Genomic DNA, 23460 nt, shown 5'->3' with positions numbered 1-23460 from the left:
GGCTGCAGTCACCATCTGCAGTAAAAGGTCTTCCCTGGTAGCTCAGCTGGTAAAGAATTTGCCAATAATTCAGGAGACCCAGGTTTGATTCCTGGGTTGGGAAGATCCCCTGGAGAAGGGATAGGCTACCCACTCCAGTATTCTTGGGCTTCCCTGGTGGCTCAGCTGGTAAAGAATCCACCTGCAATGCGGGAGATCTGGGTTTGATCCCTGGGTTGGGAAGATCCCCTGGAGTAGAGAACGGCTACCCACTCCAGTATTTTGGCCTGGAGAATTCCATGGACTGTATAGTTTATGGGTCACAAAGAGTCAGACATGACTGAATGACTGTCACTTTCAATTCTTTCTCATCTTCCCTCCTTGTAACTTGGCAGCAGTCTGCTCCTCGTTATACATATCCCTAAGAAATGTTTTACTTCATTACTCTTCTCCATTCCTCCTCTCCCTTTTTAAATTTCCTTTTTGTTGATCAGTCACTCAGTCATGTCTGACTTTTTGCAATCCTATGGACTGCAGCACACCAGGGTTCCCTGTCCTTCACTATCTCCTGCAGTTTGCTTAGATTCATGTCCATTGAGTCGATGATGCCATCCAATCATCTCATCTGTCGCCCCCTTCTCCATCTTTCATATTCACTTTCATAGTCGCCTTTTCTGGTGCTCGTCATTCCTCCCTGTAGATCCAAGCTTCTACATGTTCATTCAGCCTGAAGAATTGCCAATAGCACCTGTTGTAATTCAAGTCTGTTGCTGACAAACTGTGTTAGCTTTTATCTGACAGTGTCTTTATTTCACCCTTGTTGTTTAAAGATATATTTTTCTGCATATAAAACTCTGGCTTGACAGTATTTTCTTTCAGTACAGAAAATGTATTGTCTCATTGTCTTCTGGTTACCTTATTTTTATAAAAAGTTGCCTCACATTTATAGTATTATTTTTCTCTAAGTAATATGCTATTTCACTCTAGCTGTTTCAGGATATTTTTTATGTTTCATTTTCAGGTATTTGAGTCTGATATGCCAAAGCTGTGGTTTCTTTTTGTCTTGTGTAGGCTTTGTTAACCTTCTTAAATCTTTTTTTTTTTCATTAAATTTGGGGAAATTTTACATCATTATTTGAAGAAAAAAACTTTTGTGCCCATTCCCAACATCTCCCCTCTCTCTGGTACTGTAATCACATGCGTAACATCAAGATACTCGCTATTGTCCCTTCTGTCACTGGGACTCTAGTAATGTTCTAATTTTTAAAGCATGTAATCTTCTTATTCGGTCTTTGCTATTATCTTGTTTTAAAGGTCAGTAGACAATGGCACCCCACTCTGGTACTCTTGCCTGGAAAATCCTATGGACGGAGGAGCCTGGTAGGCTGTAGTCCATGGGGTCGCAAAGAGTCAGACACGACTGAGCGACTTCCCTTTCACTTCTCACTTTCATGCGTTGGAGAAGGAAATGGCAACCCACTCCAGTGTTCTTACCTGGAGAATCCCAGGGATGGGGGAGCCTGGTGGGCTGCCATCTCTGGTGTCGCACAGAGTCGAGCATGACTGAAGCGACTTAGCAGCAGCAGCAGCAGACAGTTTTCTGCCTTTTGTATCATCCAGCTCATCCAGTGAAGTTTCCATTTCAAATATAGTACTTTTCAGTTATAGAATTTCCAATTCATTTTTTAATAGCTTCTATTTCCCACTAAGATTTTTCTGTTTACTTAATAGGACCATAGTTTTAAGTTTTCAAATATTTATAACAGCTGCTCCTCTGTTGTTCACCCCTGAGTTATCTTAGCACCTATTTCTAATGATTTTGTTTCTTCTTGACTACGGGCCACATTTTCCTATTTCTCCACATCTAATTGGAGAAGGCAATGGCACCCCACTCCAGTACTCTTGCCTGGAAAATCCCATGGATGGAGGAGCCTGGAAGGCTGCAGTCCATGGGTTCGCTGAGGGTCAGACACGACTGAGCGACTTCCCTTTCACTTTTCACTTTCACGCATTGGAAAAGAGAATAGCAACCCACTCTAGCGTTCTTGCATGGAGAATCCCAGGGACGAGAGAGCCTGGTTGGTTGCCGTCTCTGGGGTCGCACAGAGTCGGACATGACTGAAGTGACTTAGCAGCAGCTGCAGCCACATCTAATACACGTCTATTGTATGCTAGGTAATGATATATCTTAAAGCATGTGAATTACAATATCTTCCTTTAAACAGTGTTGAGTTTGTTCCTGGCAATGAACTTACCGTGTGACCTTGAGTATGTCCATTCCACCCTGAGAATATCTCAAAGGTAGTCATTGGTTCCTGCTAGGCCCGATGGAGTCTTTCCACATATATTCCACAACACAGCAGTTCTACTCCTGTGAATATACCCTAGAGAAATTCACACCTGTGAACACCAAAGTATGTCCTAAAATGTATATATAAGAGCACAATTTGTTACCACCACAGAGGGAAAACTACCCAAATGTTCCTCAACAGCAGCATAGATAAATAAATGCCGGTCTAGTCACACAATGGGATATTGTGCATTGAGTCTGCACGATACGCAACCACACAGAACAGTATGAATGAATCTCATCAACACAGTGATTAAAGAGGACACCCTACAAAAGTACACACAGTGTGATCCATTTCTAAAGAATCTGAAATAAGCAATAATATATGCTATTGGACTAAAGATAGTGGTTACTGTTGGGGAAAGAAAAATAAGGGCTTTTGTGATGTTGGTAAGGGTCTTCTCTTAATCTGGGTGCTACTTACACTAGTGTGCTCAGTTAGTGATTATTTATTGAGCTACATATTTATTATTTGGATATATTTGTATGTGTATATGTATCATATGTGTGTATCAATTTTATCTATATCTTTATTGCACTTATTTTTTAAGCTGAGTGGTGACAGAGCTGGCAAGGATTAGTCTCTTTGTTGCTGTCTATTGAATTGAGATGAATGAGAATTTTACAATTATGATTGCTCTTCTATTTTGAGTGACTGATCCAGCCTATATTTTCTACAGCCCCTGTAAGTGCCATTTTGAGGACCAGAGTGGCTCGCAGTGGGTTTGGCATTTGTCCTAGCCTCTCTCTTTGAGTGGAAGGTGTAATCTGAGTTGCTAGCAAACACACCTCCGAAGCCAGATTGCTCTGTGGCCGAGACCAATAGCTTTAGAGCTGCTCAGCTCTGCACAGGGCTTACCGGATGCACACAGGCTTAGATGCTGCCGTGTGGAGGGGAACTGGCTCACATTTATGCCTCTGAATGCTTTTTCAGTCTATAAGGCTCCCAAGCTCCCCTCAAGGGCCCCAGAGACATCAGCTCTAGCTCTTGGCCCCCCTGCAATCTTTGTAAGCACTGGTATCTTAGTGTTTTTCCTCTGGGTCTCTCACTATTAGGTCGTATGGCTTCACAGTCCCTTCACCTCTTTTTTGCTTGTAGGAGTGTACCATTTCCCCAGAAGAAAGCTAATGCACAAACGCACATAAGTTCATATGTTGGGGCAACATATTAAGGAAGGCTGAGAGATGGAAAGAATGCTTTTCACATGCTTATAGAGCATGTATGTGACTTGTATCTGAGTAACATCAGACCCAGAGTCTTGCCTGGGTTGTCCTGAAATCTGCCCCTGGAAGGCCTGACTACTATTACAGACTGGATCTATCAACAAGAACCAAGCAGCTGCCACTCAAATCTCTCCAAATACATACGGCCCTGCCAACTTGGTCACTGTGCCAAGAATCTTCTAAGAGTTTCCTTAGGACTCTGAGAATTGACTTCACGCTCAGGTTCCAGATACTGGGTGGATTCTTGTAGAAGAGGCTAGTGGACAGTCTTTTCAGCTCACAAGCAGTACAGAGTTATCTCTCAAAGAGGATGCTAAGTTCAGAAGGACCTATTTGCCTGAGAGAAGAAATAGAAACACACAGAAAAATCTGGGTGACATTTCCTCCTTTCTTGTCTGTATACGGGAAGAACAGGGCAATTTTTCTTGGATTCCCCATCAAAGACTCTAGAGCCTCAGTTCTCCGAGACAAAGATACAAAGTAGGAAAGAATAAAAGGCATTTCGAAATAATTGGCAGTGAGCCAGCCAAATCAAATCATAGTCCTCCGAAATCCTCCTCCAAGTCTAAGTAATAACCTGGCAGGGCTTGAGTGTGGCGTTGTTGTTTGCTCAGTAGTTGTTTTATTATGTATTTTTATTGGTTATTTTTCCTTCGATCCCTTGTTGATAGAGGGTACTTAACGGTTTATGAGTGTTGTTAAAGGGTGATGTTTTTGATTTCCTGCCTGGAATTCTAAGTAAATGGAGGTGAGTGGGGTGGGGGAGCAGGTCATTAATAGAGGCTGAGGGGTGGGGTGGAGTTTCTCATGGCCCCCACTGAGCCCAGATGGGGATTTTCACACTGCATCCTACTGCTTGGCTACATAACTGCTTTAGAGATGCCTACTGCCTCAGAATTCTAAGCTCAAGGCTTTAGTGTGTCCTAAAGGATCACAAGTCTTCTCTAGCAGCTCAGACATAAAAAAATCTGCCTGCAATGCAGGAGACCCAGGTTCAATCCCTGAGTTGGGAATATCCCCTAGAGAAGGGAATGGCTACCCTCTCCAGTGATGCTTTTGAACTGTGGTGGTGTTGGAGAAGACTCTTGAGAGTCCCTTGGACAGCAAGGAGATCCAACCAGTCAATCCTAAAGGCAATCAGTCCTGAATATTCATTAGAAGGACTGATGCTGAAGCTGAAACTCCAATACTCTGGCCATCTGATGTGAAGAACTGACTCACTGGAAAAGACCCTGATGCTGGGAAAGACTGAAGACAGGGGAAGAAGGGGATGACAGAGGATGAGATGGTTGGATGGCATCACCAACTCGACGGACATGAGTTTGAACAGGCTCCAGGAGTTGGTGATGGACAGGGAGGCCTGGCATCCATGGGGTCTCAAAGAGTCGGACATGACTGAATGACTGAACTGAACCCACTCCAGTATTCTTGTCTGGAGAATTCCAAGGACAGAGGAGCCTGGTGGGCTACAGTCTGTGAGGTTGCAAAGAGTGGGACACGTGAGTGAGTAATTGCATGGGGTCACACAGGCTCTGGCCAACTTGTCTCTTTCTGTTTCCATCTCTTTTTATAATAATACCTTAAATTTATTAAGTGCTTATCCCACTATCTTTTTCCCAATGTGCTAATAGTAATAACAATAATAATCTGATAATCTAGCACTTACTATGGAGAAGGCAATGGCACCCCACTCCAGTACTCTTGCCTGGAAAATCCCATGGACTGAGGAGCCTGGTAGGCTGCAGTCCATGGGGTCGCTAAGGGTTGGACATGACTGAGCGACTTCACTTTCACTTTCCACTTTCATGTATTGGAGAAGGAAATGGCAACCAACTCCAGTGTTCTTGCCTGGAGAATCCCAGGGACGGGGAAGCCTGGTGGGCTGCCGTCTGTGGGGCCGCACATAGTTGGACATGACTGAAACGACTTAGCAGCAGCACTTACTATGTTCTACGCACTGTCTACACTCTTCATACGAATTGGGAGTAGGAAATGGCAGCCCACTCCAGTGTTCTTGCTTGCAAAATCCTATGGACAGAGGAGCCTGGTCGACTACAGTCCATGGGGTCACAAAAGAGTTGGACATGACTGAGCATATGAATTAAAGTGTATTCACAACACCTTTATGAGGTAGATAGTACTGTTACCACGACTTTACTACTGAGGATATGAAGTCATAGAGAAGTGGAGATATTTGCCCAGGGTCACAGAGCTTGTAAGTAGTGGGGCTGGGATTCAAACCTAGGAGGCATGAGGGCAGAGTTGGTGGATGTAACCATCATAGACAACCGCTGCACACTGACTTGGAGGCTTTGGTTAGAGTTGTCTGATTGTTTGTGTCCTCTACCATCTCTGTAAGCCTTAAGTGCATAACTACGGGTTGCATATTTTCTTGGGCATGATTTTACCTGAAATAGCATTTTCCTGCCAGCATGAAAACAGTTGAGTGGTAGCCTGGGGTCAGTAGTGTTAGGACTAAAGTAACTGGTGGTAGAAGTTTTTTTTCTTTCTTTCTTCTTAAAAAATTTATTTGGCTGTGCCTGGTCTTAGTTGTGGCATGCAGGATCTAGTTTCTTGACAAGGAATGAAACCTTGGACCCCTGCATTGGGAGCGCAGAGCCTGAACCTCTGGACTACCAGGGAAGTCCCAGTGGTAGAATTTTCAAAAGTCAGTGTTATCATCAGGGCAACAGCACGGCAGCCCAATATCTGTCCTTCCTGGGTCCCCGTGGAAGTCCCAATCCCAGGGGTATTTTTAGCAAGTCCCTGTCTCAGTTTAGGTGACTCCAAAAGTACCTAAGAATCAAGTTCAAGTAGTTCATTTGGGATGCTGAGGACACCAGTGGGGCAGGAGAGAAGAGAGCCAGGGAAGGGAAGGCAGCTGATAAAATGTGCATTATCAGATCAGCTACCACAGTGGGGGGGCTGGAGCTTAACCCCAGGAGGAATACATGGCCTCAGAACTTCCCAGTCAAGGCGAGAGTGGGCTGGGACATTTATATTCGAACACACAAGAATCAGGGGTTGAGAGGGTCTTCGGGGGTTGCAATTCCCTAGCACTTCTGGAGTGCTCTGCAAGGTACTGCAGCCTTCTAGGGATCTGGATGGACCCAGAGGCCATTTTGCTGAGTGAAATATTCCAGACAAAGAAAGACAGATGCTGTGTGATCTCGCTTACATGTGATGGGATTTAAGAAAGCTGAGCTTATCAAAGCAGAGAGTAGAGGGGTGGTTACCAGGTTCTAGAGGGGAGAGGAAAGTGGGCAGGTGTTGGTCAAGAGTACAAACGTTCAGCTATGAGACGGATAAGCTCTGAAGCTGTAATGTGCAGCATGGCAATTATAGTTAAGAAGACTGGAACTTCCCTGGTGGTACAGTGGATAGGAATCTACCTGCCAATGCAGGAGATGTAGGTTTGATCTCCGGACTGGGAAAATTCCATGGAGAAGGAAATGGCAAACCACTCCAGTATTCTTGCCTGGAAGATCCCTTGGATGGATGAGCCTGGTAGGCTACAGTCCATGGGGTCACAAAGAGTCAGATACGACTGAGTGACTTTACTGGGCGCAACTAAGCCCATGAGCAGCAACTACTGAGCCCACCTGCTGCAAGTACTGCAGCCGATGAGCCCTAGAGCCTGTGCGGACACAGCAAGAGAAGCCATCACAATGCGAAGCGCACGCCTCACAACTAGAGAGAAGCCCCTCCTCACCGCAACCAGAGGAAGCCCGCATACAGCAATGATGACCCAGCGCCACCAAAGAGAAATACATAATACTTTTTAAAAGAGGATAACACTGGAGACCATGGACTATTCATAAAAAAGAAGACTGTATTGTATATAATTAAAGGGTATAGTTACCCTAAGTGTTCTCACCACACACACAGTCACAGATGTCACGGTATGAAGTGATGGATGTGCTAATTAGCTTGATCGTGATAATCATTTCACAATGTATATATATTTCAGATCATCACGTTGTACACCTTAACTGTATACAATTTTTATCTGTCAATTACACCTCACTGAAGCTGGGGAAAGCCAGGCTTCAGGCCCAGAGGACAGGCACTGGCAGCTGGAAGGCGGCCAGGAGACAGCTGTGGGCAGGCCGGGGGCTGCCAGCGCCTGCAGCGTCCCGGCTGTGGCTAAAGACAAACGCTATTGGGAGATGTGGGACGGGGTTTTCACCCAGGTTGCAGCACCTATGCCATGACTTTGGACGAGTGATTTCATTTCCCTAAACCTCAGTTCCTTTATAGGATAGAGTCCTGGGCTGGACTCAGAAAAACAGGCAACTTCTTTTTACTTTCTGATTATTATCATTGTTACCTAACGTGACACGTCCAAGTGGAGGGAAAGGGACTTGGGGAGAAAGTGCTGGTCTCCAAGGCGCTTCGAGCAACTCAACGCTCGCCAAACAATTTAGAGCTGTCAGAAGGACTCAAACGGCATGAGGCTTCCATGAGCATTTTCTTCCTTCTCCTCCCCCACAAAGGTCAAACATATGCTTCGAGTGGGACATTTCCTTCAATCACTTTCAAAATAACAATTTGCCAGAACGTTTTTATTAACCTTGAAACTTGTCCAATCTGCTGAGGAATAATAGGCTACAGTGATGTGGATGATAATAAAGTCCCAAACAAACCTGGCCAACAAGTGACACATGGACTCTCTCTTTGCACATAATGAAATTTTTGTTTTTTTTAATGCTGAATGCAATCGGCACACAGAGCTGGTCCTCCCCAGGGGCAGTGTTCGTGTGGCAAACTGCCGAAGGAGGATGCGCTGCTTTGCTTTAATAAAGAGGCAAAGGCAACAATTTTTCCTCCATAACCACGGCTCTGGGCTTTGAAGCCATCAGGTGTGGATCTGCATGTGTTAGGGTGATGGGTTCAGTGGCCAAAACTGCAGATCAGAAGGCCCCCGAGGGAGAAATTCTACAGGTGGAAGATTCCATGTCCTCACCTGATCAGATGCGAGAGGCTGGTTGTCTTGGACAGGGTCTTCTGGGAACAGACTTGCATGCAGAAAGTTCCTCATGTGTGTTCTCAGGACATGGTCCTATGGGGGCCAGGAAGAGGTAGGCAGAGAGAGAAGCTGGTCCTCAGTATGGTGACAAGTGAGGCCTTGGCTCCTACAGGGAGCGCTGGGGCTGCAGTGGCCCTTCAGAGGTGTCCCAAAGTGAAGCAAGGCATCAGAAGCCAGGGCTTCCCTGGTGGCTCAGCTGGTAAAGAATCTGCCTGCAATGCAGGAGACTCGGGTTCCATTCCTGAGTCAGGAAGATTCCCTGGAGAAGGGACAGGCTACCCACTTCAGTATTCTTGGGCTTCCCTGGCAGCTCAGATGGTAAAGAATCTGCCTGCAGTGTGGGAGACCTGGGTTTGATCCCTGGGTTGGGAAGATCCCCTGGAGGAGAGTATGGCAACCCACTCCAGCGTTTTTGCCTGGAGAATCCCCATGGACAGAGGAGCCTGGCAGGCTACAGTCCATGGGGTAGCAAAGAGTTGGACATGACTGAGTGACTAAACACAGCACAGCAGAAGCCAAGCTTTTTTTAAAAAAAAAAAAAATTAAAATAAAATATTGTCATTTTGAAGGTGTAGTTGCCAAAGTGGGAGGATGGCACTTATTTAACAGCTTTTAGCTTGATTTATAGCTTGTAAATACCTAGACATATGGTACGTGGGCTTCTATTTGAAGTCCTGCCCTGGGCCCTACAAATGATGGAAGCAGCCTCAGCCAAAGGAAGGTGTTCAATCTCAGAAACTTCAGATCCACATAGGTGGACCCAGGTGTGGACTTAGCATGAGCAGGGCAAGGAGGTTCTGCCATTTTCTGGCTTTGTGACTCTGGCTACAATAAGTGGCTTCCCAGGGGACTCAGTGGTATAGAATCTGCCTGCTAATGAAGGAGATGAGATTTCAGTCTCTGGGTCAGAAAGATCCCCTGGAGAAGCGAATGACAAACCCACTCTAGTATTCTTGCCTAGAAAAATACCATGGACAGAGGGTCCTGGTGGGCTACAGTCCTTAGGGTCACAAAAGAGTTGGATACAACTTAGCAACTAAACAACTACTACTACCATAAGCAGACACTGTCATTATTACCCCTCTTTCCTAGATAGGGACTTTGAGGATCTGAGAACTTTATTTTGCTGTGCGGCTGGTAACTAGTAAAACCAGGACTAAAACTAGACAATTCTGAACCCAGGGCCTGTCCACTCCATAGCTCCATGGGCAAGGCCAAGCTGGAATTCAGTCACTCCCATGGATCCTTGTACTGGGCCCAGCTCTCTGCTTGCAGAAATTCTCTTGGAATTTTAAGTCCCGTGCAAATGTCACTTCCTCCATGAAGTGTTCTCTGATTTTTCTTTGCCACATTTCTTTCTCACTTTGCTTGTGTCTTTCTCAGACATAAACTTATATACACTGATTAATATTTAAATTGCCTCTATGTGTATCTTATCTCCAGGACTAGAGTATAAGTTCCCTGGGGCCGGGAACCCTCTATATTCATCTTTGTTTTTCTTTATATTAGTTTTCTCTTGCAAAGCAACAAAGTTCTACAAACTTAGCAGCTTAAAATGACATAAAGTGACTCACAGTTTCTGGAGGTCAGAAGTTGGGCTTGGGGTCCTCTTATGAGGTTGTTGGCTGAATTCATTGCTTTGTGAATGGGAGACTGAGCTCCCATTTTCCTGTTAGTTGTCAGCTGGGAACTGCTGTTAGCTGCTAGTCTGCCCCCATCAGTTCCTTGGCCACATGATCCCCATAAATAATCCGTGTATTTGTTTTCTTCCAGGCCAGCTCATTTCTGCAACCAGCTGAAGAAAACTCTGATGACTAGGTCATTAGCACTCACACGACTAGGTCTGGCCCACCCAGAGTCAGCAGTGGAATGTACAGTCGACTGTAATAATTACAGGTGTGCTCTGTGATACAGTCATATACACAGATTCAACCCCCAGTCACAGGGGAGGTGACGATATAAAGGTGAAGGTTACTGAAGATCATCTGAGAGTTCTCCTGAGACCCCCTTCTACCTCCTGAAACATATCCTGTGAAAGGTGGCGATGCAGCAAAGAATTTCTCATTGAGTCACTCTTGCATTTTCCTAGTTTATTGTACTCTGCCTGGGAATACAGAAAAACTCAGGATGCCCTCATTCTTTCAGTCTGGGAGACAAATCAAGAAACATATCAAAGAGGGCAGAAGTGATGTTGGTCACTCTTATTCTTGGACTCCAATATTTCCCCAAATAAATACATTGCTGAGGGAAGACAAGATGATTTTAAGGTGTACGTGGGCACACTGATAAATAATATTGAAGCAAATGATGAGAAAAACATTCCCTTTTCTTTTCTAATACCTTTCATTATATTAAGGAGAAAGTCTCTGTTTTCTACCCACATGTCCTTAACACCTCCTAAGTTTGCAAATCTCCCTCTTTCACAAAGGGTTAGGCTTAGAGACTTACAGGTGCAACAGTATCCACCTAGCACTGAACAACATTTTCGTTTGTATTGTGCCAATTTTTAGGTCCCTTTAATTACGGCAAATGGTACCAGCTTTTACTCACAGTGCTGATGAAAGATTTTCTTATTAAACTTTTTTTAAAGAAAAAAGACAGTGTCCATTTATTTTTATAATTTCTCTTTATTTACTTATTCATTTCTGGCTGCACAGGGTCTGCGTTGCTGCACACAGGCTTTGTCTAGTTGAAGCGAGCGGGCTTCTCATTGCAGTGGCAGCTTTTCTTGTTGCAGCACGGGCTCTAGAGCGTAGCCTCAGTAGTTGAGGGACATTGGCCTAGTTGCCCAGTTGCATGTGGAATCTTCCCAGACCAAGGATTGAGCCCATGTTCCCCGCATTAGCAGGCAGATTCTTAACCACTGGACCACTGGGGAAATCCGTTCGTGTCCATTTAAATGAAAATATTATATAAAGAACAGATCTGGTGGTTCATGTTGTCATTGTTTAGTCACTAAGTTGTGTCTGACTCTTTTGGGACCCCAGGGACTGTAGCATGCCAGGCTTCTCTGTCCATGGCATTTCCCAGGCAAGAATACTGGAGCCATTTCCTTCTCCAGGGGATTTTCCCAACCCAGGGATTGAACCCATGTCTCCTGCATTGACAGGTTAATTCTTTACCACTGAACCACCAGGGAAGCCCACTGGTGGTTCATAGATACAGTAAGTCATCAGTTTGTAGGATGTGAATAAAGGGAGTTGGGGAGACGGGGCTCTAATTCAGGAATAATTGGGCTGCAGCCTCTAGGCTGAGGCTAAGCCTGCAGGGGAGAGTTAAAAGGAGGTTCCATTGCTGACACATTGGAAAGGGAGAGGGAAATGCCTTGAGAAGGACATGGGCAGTGGAACCCTGGCTTCCTGCCCTGGGTTGGCCAAACCAGCTGTGTAGCTTAGAGCCTTCTCTTCCCTTTCTGGACTTGCACGGTCCCTACTGTAAAATGAAAAGTTTGGATTTGATCATCTCTAATGTTCCCTTCAACCCTGACTTTCTGTGATTCTGTGAATGAGTTAGGCATGATAAAGTCTCAATCATTTTGATTCACACATTCATATGTTGATATGAAGAAAAAAATCTCCCCATTGCTGATCATTCACAGCAGTGTTTCTCAGCTGCTGCATTTATCGACATTTGAGGCAATATATTTCCCTGTTAAGGTGACTGTCTTATGCATTGTAGGATGTTGAGTAGCATCGCTATTCTCTACCCATTAGACACCAGTAGCAATCCCCCTGGGCTTCTCACATGGCGCTAATGGTAAAGACTGCCTGCCAATGCAGGAGACATAAGAGACATAAGATCACCCGGTTCGATCCCTGGCTCTGGAAGATCCTCTGTAGGAGGGCATGGCAACCCACCCCAGTATTCTTGCCTGGAGAATCCCATAGACAGAGGAGCTTGGTGGGTTACAGTCAATAGGATCCCAAAGAGTTGGACACAACTGAAGCAACTTAGCACACACCCTCAGCAATCTCCCAATATGATAACGAAAAATATTTCCAGACATTGCTAAATACCCTCTAGAAAGCAAAATCACCCTGATTGGGAATCACTAATTTAGGGAAAACTCATCTGTTTTTGTGTGATCTATGTCCCATTGATTCTAATAGCAAAACATTAAGAAGGTGAAGTTGAACGGTTCTATGAAGACCTTCTAGAATTAATACCCAAAAAAGACATCCTTTTCATTATAAGGGACTGGAATACAAAAATAGGATATCAGGAAACACCTGGAGTAACAGGGAAATTTGGCCTTGGAGTAAAAATTAGGCAGGACAAAGACTAATAGAGTTTTGCCAACAGAACACACTAGTCATAGCAAACACCCTCTTCCAACAACACAAGAGAAGACTCTACACATGGATATTACCAGATGGTCAACACCAAAATCAGATTGATTATATTCTTTGCAGCCAAAGATGGAGAAGCTCTATACAGTCAGCAAAAACAAGACTGGGCCCTGACTGTGGCTCAGATCATGAACTCCTTATTGCCAAATTCAGACTTAAATTGAAGAAAGTAGGGAAAACCTCTAGACCATCCAGGTATGACCTAAATCAAATCCCTTACAATTTTACAGTGGAAGTGACAAATAGATTCAAGGGATTAGATCTGATAGACAGAGTGCCTGAAGAACTATGGATGGAAGCTCATGACATTGTACAGGAGGCAGTGATCAAGACCATCACCAATAAAAAGAAATGCAAAAAGGCACAATGGTTGTCTGAGGAGGCCTTACAAATAGCTGAGAAAAGAAGAAAAGCTAAAGGCAAAGGAGAAAAGGAAAGATACACCCATTTGAATGCAGAGTTCCAAAGAACAGCAAGGAGAGGTAAGAAAGCCTTCCTCAGTGATCAGTGCAAAGAAATAGAGGAAAACAACAGGATGGGAAAGGCTAGAGATCTCTTTAAGAAAATTAGAGACACCAAGGGAACATTTCATGCAAAGATGGGCTCAATAAAGGACAGAAATGGTATGGACCTAACAGAAGCAGAGATGTTAACAAGAGGTGGCAAGAATATACAGAAGAACTATACAAAAAAGGTCCTCATGACCCAGATAACATGATGGTGTGATCACTCACCTAGAGCCAGATATCCTGAAATGCGAAGTCAAGTGGGTCTTAGGATGCATCACTACAAACAAAGCTAGTGGAGGTGATGGAATTCCAGTTGAACTATTTCAAATCTTGAAGGATGACGCTGTGAAAGTGCTGCACTCAATATGCCAGCAAATTTGGAAAACTCAGCAATGACCGCAGGACTGGAAAACGTCAATTTTCATTCCAATCCCAAAGAAAGGCAATGCCAAAGAATGCTCAGACTACTGCACAATTGTACTCATCTCACACAATAGCAAAGTAATGCTCAAAATTCTCCAGGCTTTAAGAGTATGTGAACTGGGAACTTACAGATGTTCAAGCTGGATTAAGAAAAGGCAGAGGAACCAGAGATCAAATTGCCAACATCCATTGGCTCATTGAAAAAGCAAGAAAGTTCCAGAAAAACATCTACTTCTGCTTTTTTGACTATGCCAAAACCTTTGACTTTGTGAATCACAACAAACTGTGGAAAATCTTCAAGAGATGGGAATACCAGACCACCTAACCTGTCCTCTGAGAAATCTGGATGCAGGTCAAGAAGCAACAGTTAGAAATAGACATGGAACAATAGACTGGTTCCAAGTTGGGAAAGAAGTATGTCAAGGCTTATTTAAGTTGTATGCAGAGTACATCATGAGAAATGCTGGAGTGGATGAAGCACAAGCTGGAATCAAGATTGCCAGCAGAAATATCAATAACCTCAGATATGCAGATGATACCACCCTTATGGCAGAAAGTGAAGAACTAAAGAGCCTCTTGATGAAAGTGAAAGAGGAGAGTGAAAAAGTTGGCTTAAAACAACATTCAGAAGACTAAGATCATGGGATCTGGTCCCATTATTTCATGGCAAATAGATAGGAAAACAGTGGAAACAGTGCCTGACTTTATTTTTCTGGGCTCCAAAATCACTGCAGATGGTGACTGCAGTCATGAAATTAAAGGATGCTTGCTCCTTTGAAGAAAAATTATGACCTACCTAGACAGCATATTAAAAAGCAGACATTACTTTGCCAACAAAGGTCCATTTAGTCAAAACCATGGTTTTTCCAGTAGTCATGTATGGATGTGAGAGCTGGACTATACAGAAAGCTGAGCACCAAAGAGTTGATCCTTTTGAACTGTGGTGTTGGAGAAGACTCTTGAGAGTCCCTTGGACTGCAAGGAGATCCAACCAGCCCATCCTAAAGGAAAACCGTCCTGAATATTCAATGGAAGGACTGATGTTGAAGCTGAAACTTCTTTGGCCACCTGATGTGAAGAACTGATTCATTTGAAAACACCCTGATGCTGAGAAAGATTGATGGCAGGAGGAGGAGGGGACAACAGAGGATGAGATGGTTGGATGGCATCTCTGACTCAATGGGCGTGAGTTTAGTAAACTCCGGGATTTGGTGATGGACAGGGAGGCCTGGTGTGCTGCAGGCCATGAGGTTGCAAAGAGTCAGACATGACTGAGTGACTGAACTAAACTGAACTGAACTCACACATTCCAGAGGTAATTTGGCAGTTCAAGTTGCCTTCCTTAGAGGAATAGGAGATACAAGGCTTCTGGCTCATCCACTGATTAATTTACTTGCTAATCATTTACTGAGCATGATCATACTAAACACCAGGCATACAATGGTACACAGGAACTTTCAAGAACTTGCAATGGGTCACCATTGATTTATGCATCATTTCTTACAAACTGTATTAATTAAGCTATTACTTCAGCTCTTGTTCTTCATCTAACAAATATTTCTTGTAGGTGTTGCTTTTGTTAGCACTATACGGAAGCATAGAGCAGTGAGAAAGACAGACATGCTATGTCTCCTTATGGATGTTCCAGCATACAAAGCACTGTTGCGTTGTTCCAGCGTTGGTCAGCACTCAAAGGTGACTGTGATGAATGAATATGAATGGAGGCTGCCTCAAGTAGGCTCAGTTTGGTGAGGATGATGAAGTACTCACCTAGTGGAGTCTATTGAAAAACAAGATGTGGGAGAGATTCCCTGTGGCTGGCAAGATATTTGAGCTGGATAATTACAAACATGTATTATGAATGGGTACAGTGTACCCATTTGAGAGATGGGAAAACTCCTTCAGAAGGCTGAGAAACTTACTCAATGGAGTCAGTTAGCGGAATGCAGGAGATGGAGGGAAGATGGAGAAGGAACTTGAATCCGTGCACGGATGTGTGGCAACAAAGCCTCATGGACTTGTTTGCTTTCCCAGGCTGGTAATAAAGGCTGTGGGAGGCCTGTCTCGGATGGAGATAGATAGAAGTTATAGAAGTTTTAGGGTCACAGAAGAATGCATTCCCAGTTGGAAAGAGATGCAGAAGCAGAGAGAGAGAGAGAGGGAGGGAGAGATTGGTGGCCACAACAGGAAAGAAAAAAAATGATCATAGTTTGAAAGAAGAAAACTAGTAGCCAAATTCAAAATGAGCTCCATTGAACATGGCATTCCTTCACTTTCATTGTTTAGACCTTGAATCCTTATGCAGTCGTCCCCAACTTTTTTGGCACCAGGGACTGGTTTTGCAGAAGAGAATTTTTCCACTTTAACAGCATCATCTTTTAGGATTTTCACTAGCTCAGTTGGAATTCCATCACCTCCACTAGCTTTGTTCCTAGTAATGCTTCCCAAGGCCCCCTTGACTTCACACTCCAGGATGTCTGGCTCCAGGTGAGTAACTACTACACCATGGTTATCTGGGTCATTAAGACTTTTTTTGTACAGTTCTTCCATATATTCTTGCCACCTCTTAATCTATTTGGCTTCTTTTAGGTCCTTTTAGGAAGGACCTAATAAAAAAAGGACAGAAATAAAGGTTTCTGTCCTTTATTGTGCCCATCTTTGCATGAATTGTTCCCTTGGTATCTCCAATTTTCTTGAAGAGATCCCTAGTCTTCCCCATTCTAATGTCTTCCTCTATTTTTTTGCACTGTTCATTTAAGAAGGCTCTCTTATCTCTCCTTCCTATTCTCTGAAACGTTGTGTTCAGTTGGGTATATCTCTACCTTTCTCCTTTGCCTTTTGCTCCTCTTCTTTTCTCAGCTATTTGTAAGGCCTCTTCAGACAACCATTTTACCTGCTTGCATTTCTTTCTCTCTGGGATGGTTTTGGTCACCATCTCTTGTACAATGTTATGAACCTCTGTCTGACTCAGTGGACATGAGTTTGAGCAAACTCTGGGAGACAGTGAAGGATGGGGAAGCCTGGTATGCTAAAGTTCATGGGGTCACAGAGTTGGACACAGCTTAGTGACCAAACAACAGCAACTATTTTTCCACAGTCGGTGTGGGTGGTGGTGGTAGTAGATGGTTTCGGGATGAGTTGAGTGCATCACATTTATTGTGCACTTTACTTCTATTATTATTACATCAGGTCCACCTCAGGTCATCAGGAATTAGACCTCAAAGGTTGGGGACCTCTGCCTTTATAGGACTTGTCATCAAAGAACAGCTTGCTCTTAAGGATACTTGCTAAAGGAAACCTCTTCTCATTCTGACTTTTAGTCTTGGTTTTTCTCCTAGAATTTGCTTGCAAGACAAACCCAAATCCTAAAGATTTCACCCATTATGGGGACAGAAATCTCTGCAGGTTCTTTACTAGTTTCAGTACTGAGTGAGCTGTGTTATCACAGATGTCATTTTACATGTCTGACTAAAGAACAGCGGAGTATTTTCAGTATGTGTGGTACATAACATCAGCGTATGTTCCTGAAACATGCTTTCATCTCTATTTGCTGCCCCCTCCCCATGTGATTTGTTCATAAATAATGCAAAATCTGAGAGCAAATAGAGGAATTTATCTTGTTCCATCAAAAGAATTTCTGTTGGAGTGGGAACTTATTTTTTTGCTAATGGTCTTTAAATGTCTTGAAAGACTAGTTGTGTCTAGCACAAATGCCTTCATGTTGAAAAACAATTACCCAAGAACTCTATTAGAATGAGGGTTTTGAGAATGTAATAAGGTAGAACATTTAAAGCAGATAATATTATAGCTGCATTGTTACAAATTGGCAGCCTATCAATCTCTGAGAATCAAATCTTTGGGAAACTCATTGCATATACCCTGATGTGCTCCAAATATCAGTAAATATTCAGTACCAAGGCTGATGCATATTTCTCTAGGAAAAATAAAGCAATTTATCAAAGAGAGTGTGTCTGTGTCTCCACTAGATTATAGGCTTACTGAGGTCAGGGAAAGGGGCTTGTATTTTTCACAGCACCAGGGACAGTGGTTTGCAAAACGGGGTGCTGGAACTGGCTTGTCCTGATTTATGCAAGCTTTGGAAATTCTGCAAGTCAATTGTAAAACCCAGGGTAGCTTGAAATTGGCTGTAGTGGGGATATTTACTCCATAGAAATTGACCAACACAACCAATCAGGGTTTTGTTTTGTTGAGTGCTGGTTTTCCAGGAAATGTTTGCTCATCTAGAATTTGGGAGCTTCTATTTAGCGGAAATAACAACAACAACAATTCCACACTCATACTTTATGATGAGCTGGAATTTCTTCCTTTGTAGACTGGAGCACACTCTGAACTCCATCTCTCTCTCTCTCTCAATAATGCTATTTCACAACATGCATGAAGAGACCAGGGTAGACCATGTCCTAATTTTCCAAGCATAAATAGACCCTTGTCAGAGAGGCAACGTCTACACAAAGAAAGCATTTCCAATTTTACTATGAAGAACACTCTCCATACTGCCTTCCTTCTTTATGTTAATTCTCTGACATTGAACACATTGGAATTAACACTCTGATAGCAGTTTGGGGACCCTACAATGCACAAGGCACTTTGCCAGGGACTGAGGGGCACTCCATGTGACTAAGAGCTAGTTCATGCTGTCTGATAGTGTTCTTCTGATAGGAGAAGAGAAGAATACTCAGAGAGCCTGGCTGTGGCCACTCTGTTTTGTTCGTGTGATGTACAAGGGACAAAGGTTTAAAGTCAAGGAAGATGTGGGTCAAGAAAAGTCAGTATAAGAGGAGGTCCAGGGAGGATGTGAGAAGCTGAGTCTGGATATTCTAGAAGTAGAGATAGGACAATGGGATAATTCTGAAATTGCCCGGTGGGTGTGGGGATCTCTACATTTCCAATCTGGTGACTGTGGGCATGGGTGTGCTGAGACCATGAAAAGAGATCGACTTTGGCAAAGCCTACAATCACAAGGAGCTTGCAGATGACTTGAAAGTTCATTAAACACACAGGAAAAGGGAGCTCACGATGAAGTCAGAACAAGTGCATGTTAATAAGGGGCCTGGATTGAAGTCTAGCACATCCTTACATAGAAGGGGGATTGTGATTGGCTTCAAGGATAAGGTGGGATTTCTAAAAATTATGAAGAATTTCAAGGGGAAGACAGCAGTGGAGTAAACTGAGAGCAAGGACCCCCGCTGAGCTCAGAGCTCTGTTCAGCTGCATGTCTCACACACCTGTGAAACCAGTCTTGTATATTTCTCCAATTTGCCTGACAAGTTACCTTGGGGAGGCATACAGATTTTATAGATTTTTGGATTCTCCTCTGAAGAATCCAATCCATGGGTTAAAGGGGGAGTCCTGGAATCTGTATTCAAATTTTTTAAAATTTAAATTTATTATTATTATTTGGTTTCAAAGTTATAATGCATGGTTTAAAAGAGAGGAAAGGAAAAAAGAGAGAGAAAGCTGGTTACAGATCTGAGGGAATCTAGGAGGAAAGGCAAATAGAGGGAAAGTAAGGGAGAGGACAAGTTTGGGGGAAGTCCAGTGGCCCCAAATCCCAGTTTCCTACCCACAGCCCAGCCCTTGGAGTGAAGAATTAGATCAGCTTTGTACAAGCGTTTTAAAATAATCAAATCACAACAAAGCTGGTTTGGCTTCTCTTTTGAGCCTCCCGGATTACCCAGTGTCTGTCTTACTCTGGCCAGGCGTGTTTCTCCACCAGACGCTGCTGCGGCTCTCCTAGGTCTCCGCTTATGTCCCAGTCTGGTGTTTCCGGGAGTGTGAACACAGAGTTAGAGTGAGGCTGCTTCAGAATCTGGTCCTTGTGTCCATCCAGACTCTGTAGGGATTGCAAGGCTCCCAGGGCAGAGAGGGCTGGGAAGGGGGCAGATCCTGCCCAGGCAGTCCTCACCATTGGACAGGGCATCAGACGGCATCCCGAGGACTCACCCTCCCCTTCCCCTCCACCGAAGCTCAGGTGGAGGGGGAGCAGCTGTCACCAAAGCCTATGTTGGTGAGGGTTTCGGCTCAGCACAGAACGAACATCAGCGGTGAACCTGAGGGCATCCAGCATTGGAATCTGGTTGAGAAGGGCAGTATCCCTGGGCTTTGATGGGGATGGCATTGTCTGGATGGCTCCTGTAAGCCCCTGGGGAGTTATCCAGGATCACCACGCTGGAGAGGTCACTGTGGACCACAGAGAGGTCCTTGATGTAGCTGCCCAATACCAAAGTGCAGTGCTGTCTGTGGTATCTCCTTTGAGAATGCTTCCGCTATTATCCAGTTCATCTGCCACAGCACAGCCATAAATCTCCATGCTTGCTGTGAACACCATCAGCTCCTACCACTGGCTCACTGCTTCCAAGAAGAAATCCACATGGGGCCTCTTATGTACAAAAAACCGGACGGGATGTTTGTCCATTACCACCTTGAGAATGAAGTTAGGAGGCGTTCCAGGCCGGACTGTGGGCCCCAGGACCCCATCATGATGGTAGTGAATAAGTGTCTCATCCAGGTCCAGCACCAGGATCTTCCTCTTCACCTGGCTTAGCCGATTCCGGGACACAGGAGATAAGGGAAGGATGTCACATCGAACAGTTTTGTACTGAATTACTTTGCGGATCTGCCTCCGCAAAAGGTAAATGAAGAAGCTCTAGAGCTTGGCGGCGAAGGCCACGAATGTACGCAGCCCCAGCAGACACTGAGTCCCCAGCATCATCCGATGAGACCCCGGCACTGCCAGCCCCGGGGTCCCCGCAGCCCAGCTCCGCCAGGCCCCTGGGGGCAGCCGCCTGCCACCGGGAGGGGGAACGGGCCCCGAGTGGCAGAGGAGGCTGCAGAGAGGGGCACGGAGCGGGCAGCGGAACGGGGAGCTGTGGGACGGGCGTGGGCAGCCCGCAGGGGCCCACATGGGCGGGGAGTGGCACAGACGGCTTTGCCAAGGTTGCGGGCTGAGACAGGTTGGGCTACAGTGGGGTCCTCCAAGACCAGGAGGGAAGGGGATGGAGAATTGGGGGAGGGGGTATGGGGGAGGGGAGTAGGGATAGAGAAGGAAGGGGGAGTGGAAGAGGGGGAAGCGGAGGGTCTATTATTATTTTTAATATTTTGTCTGTGCTGGGTCGTCACTGCAACACACCATCTCTTCAATGTGGCACACCGGCTTTCTGCATGTGGGGGCGCCTTCTATTTCTGAGCATGCGCTCTAGAGGGCACAGGCTCAGTAGTTGGAGCCTGTAGGATGTCCAGTTGCCCGACAGCATGTGCGATCTTAGTTCTCTGACGAGGGATGGAACTCGCGTCTACAGCATCGGAAGGAAGATCCTTAACCACTGGACCACCAGAGAAGTCCCCTGGAATCTGTATTTTAATGAGGGAAACTGCAATGGGCTGTGCATCCTGGCTCTTTTGGAGGATCGGCTCTGTGCTCAGCGCTGTGTGGATGTTTTGGGGGAGGGGAGAGGGGCGAGCCACTAGCCGGTACTTCGCGGGAGTGAAGAGTATGAGTTTTGCAGAATCTCCATCTTCCAAACTCGCTCCCTCCGACATCTCCAGCCCCAGGAATGGGCTCCTTTATTCCCCTGCGTTGGAACTGCCTGAATTTTAAAGCACTGCACGATTTATTCAGAGGAAGTCTTTGAAGAAGGAGTGGGAGCTAGGCCGCAGGATTCTAATCTTGAATATTCAGGGAAAGCAGCATGCCCTATTCAACACGGCTGATCAATAATGAGTGCATTCACACTCTCAGTGTGTGCATTATGTACAGATACAAAATATACAATGCCCCCAAAACGGGGAAAGACATTTCTGATGGAATTTTTTTGTTTGGGTTTATAAAAATAACTTGTGGTGCATCAATTACTCTCCATTTCCATGGATACAGGCAATACTTTATTATGTAACTCTACAGCTGTGCCGGTTTTTAATATAAAACCCAGATTTTTTCATCTATTTCTCTTTCATAGTTACTGAACTGAGATAATAACATCTTTTACCTATGAATGTATTCTTTTTTTTTTCACCACCCTGCAAACTCTTATTGATTAGAATTTCATTTTGTGGCTTTTGTAATAAAATCTCCAGTAAATGTTACCATTGTAGGCAGTGGAAGGGAGGAGCGGGAAAGGAGGTCATTCTTTATGTATATTGTGTGTAAATATGCATGTGGAAAGAATGCAGTGTGGGTGTGCATGTGGCTTCCAGCTCTAACAAGTGAATGCCTGGGAATTGTCCTGGCTTCCAATTTGTTCTGGGGCAGTTTTCAAGTGACTGTTTATGACATGTTAAAAAAATATTCTGTTCCTTCTTTTAAAGAACCTACCACCCTCTTTTCTGAGAGCAAAACTCTTATTTCTGTACTTCTACAATTGGTAATTCAGTGTCAGTGTTTTAACTCGCTGCAAGTGTTGGTCACTCAGACGCGTCCAACTCTTTGCGACCCCATGGACTGCAGCCCCCTAGGCTCCTCTGTCCATGGGACTTTTCAGGCAAGAATACTGGAGTGGATTGCCATTTCCTTCTCCAAGGGATCTTCCCAACCCAAGGATTTGAACCCCGGTTTCCTGCATTGCAGGCAGAATCTTTACTGTCTGAGCCACTTCCCTTTAACTCCCTGGTGAAGTGCAAAGTTGATGAATATCTTGTGGTTCTTTCCAGGTCTCCCTGCACAGCAATGGCCTCCTATCTTCCCAGTGGGGCTGGACTAGTGAGTGCTAGAAAGGGGGAAGGAAGTGAAGATGGAGATGAAGATCCAGGGTGGGCTGGAAAGGGGGCAGATTAGGAGAATAAAGCTGGATAGGATTTGAAGGGCTACTGGGAGGAAACAGACCCTACAGATTATCAGCCATTTGGAACTCTTCCACTGATAATTCAAATTTTTGGTAAACAGGGTTGACTTAAGGGACCAGAAGGGGCCTCAAGGGTCTGACAACTCGTTAGCATTGTATGTGAAAAACTGCACGCTTGTGAGTATGCGCAGTTTGGGAGGAAAGGTTCTGTTACCGTAGATTTGGGGGTGGCTGCCTGGCTTACAACAAATCCTGGCAAGCTCACTTCCTCTTTTCATGACAGAGCCCTCAAAGATAGTGAAAGTGAAAGCGGCTCAGTCATGTCCGCCTGTTTGTGACCCCAGGCCAGAATACCGGAGTGGGTAGACTTTCCCTTCTCCAGGGCGTTTTCCAACCCAGGGCTCAAACCCAGGTCTCTTGAATTGCAGGCAGATTCTTTACCAACTGAGCCACAAGGGAAGTCAAAGAGAGTAGGGGAGAGTTAAGCCATCCATCACCATCCTGGTGACAGTGATTGACCTAAGAGGTGGGCACCTGACCTGAGCTGGGCCAGTTAGAATGCTTCCCTGGGAGTTTTCCAAGTCGACCAGGAGGAAAGTGCTCATTCCCATTTTGGGGTGATGGAATGAGGATTTAGCCATGATCTCCACCATATGGCAAAAATCCATCCGCAATAGGAGGGAATATTTAAATAATTAATGAATTCACAAGATCACTACGGAACAGAAGAAAATGACAGGATATCATGGGATCGTCCGTGTTGGGCCTTTCCCCACATCTCTTCTCTCTCAGGAGGAGT

At 44.8% G+C, this 23460-nt stretch overlaps 1 pseudogene; it reads right to left on the bottom strand.

The window, feature by feature from the left end:
- Positions 1 to 19856: 19856 nt before the first annotated feature.
- LOC138419001 (CTD nuclear envelope phosphatase 1 pseudogene) lies at positions 19857 to 20593 on the bottom strand (annotated as a pseudogene).
- Between the last annotated feature and the right edge of the window lie 2867 nt (positions 20594 to 23460).

Source organism: Ovis canadensis, chromosome 14, assembly GCF_042477335.2.
Source record: "Ovis canadensis isolate MfBH-ARS-UI-01 breed Bighorn chromosome 14, ARS-UI_OviCan_v2, whole genome shotgun sequence".
Taxonomy (NCBI): Eukaryota; Metazoa; Chordata; class Mammalia; order Artiodactyla; family Bovidae; genus Ovis; species Ovis canadensis.
This window is presented reverse-complemented; position numbering and strand designations above follow the sequence as displayed.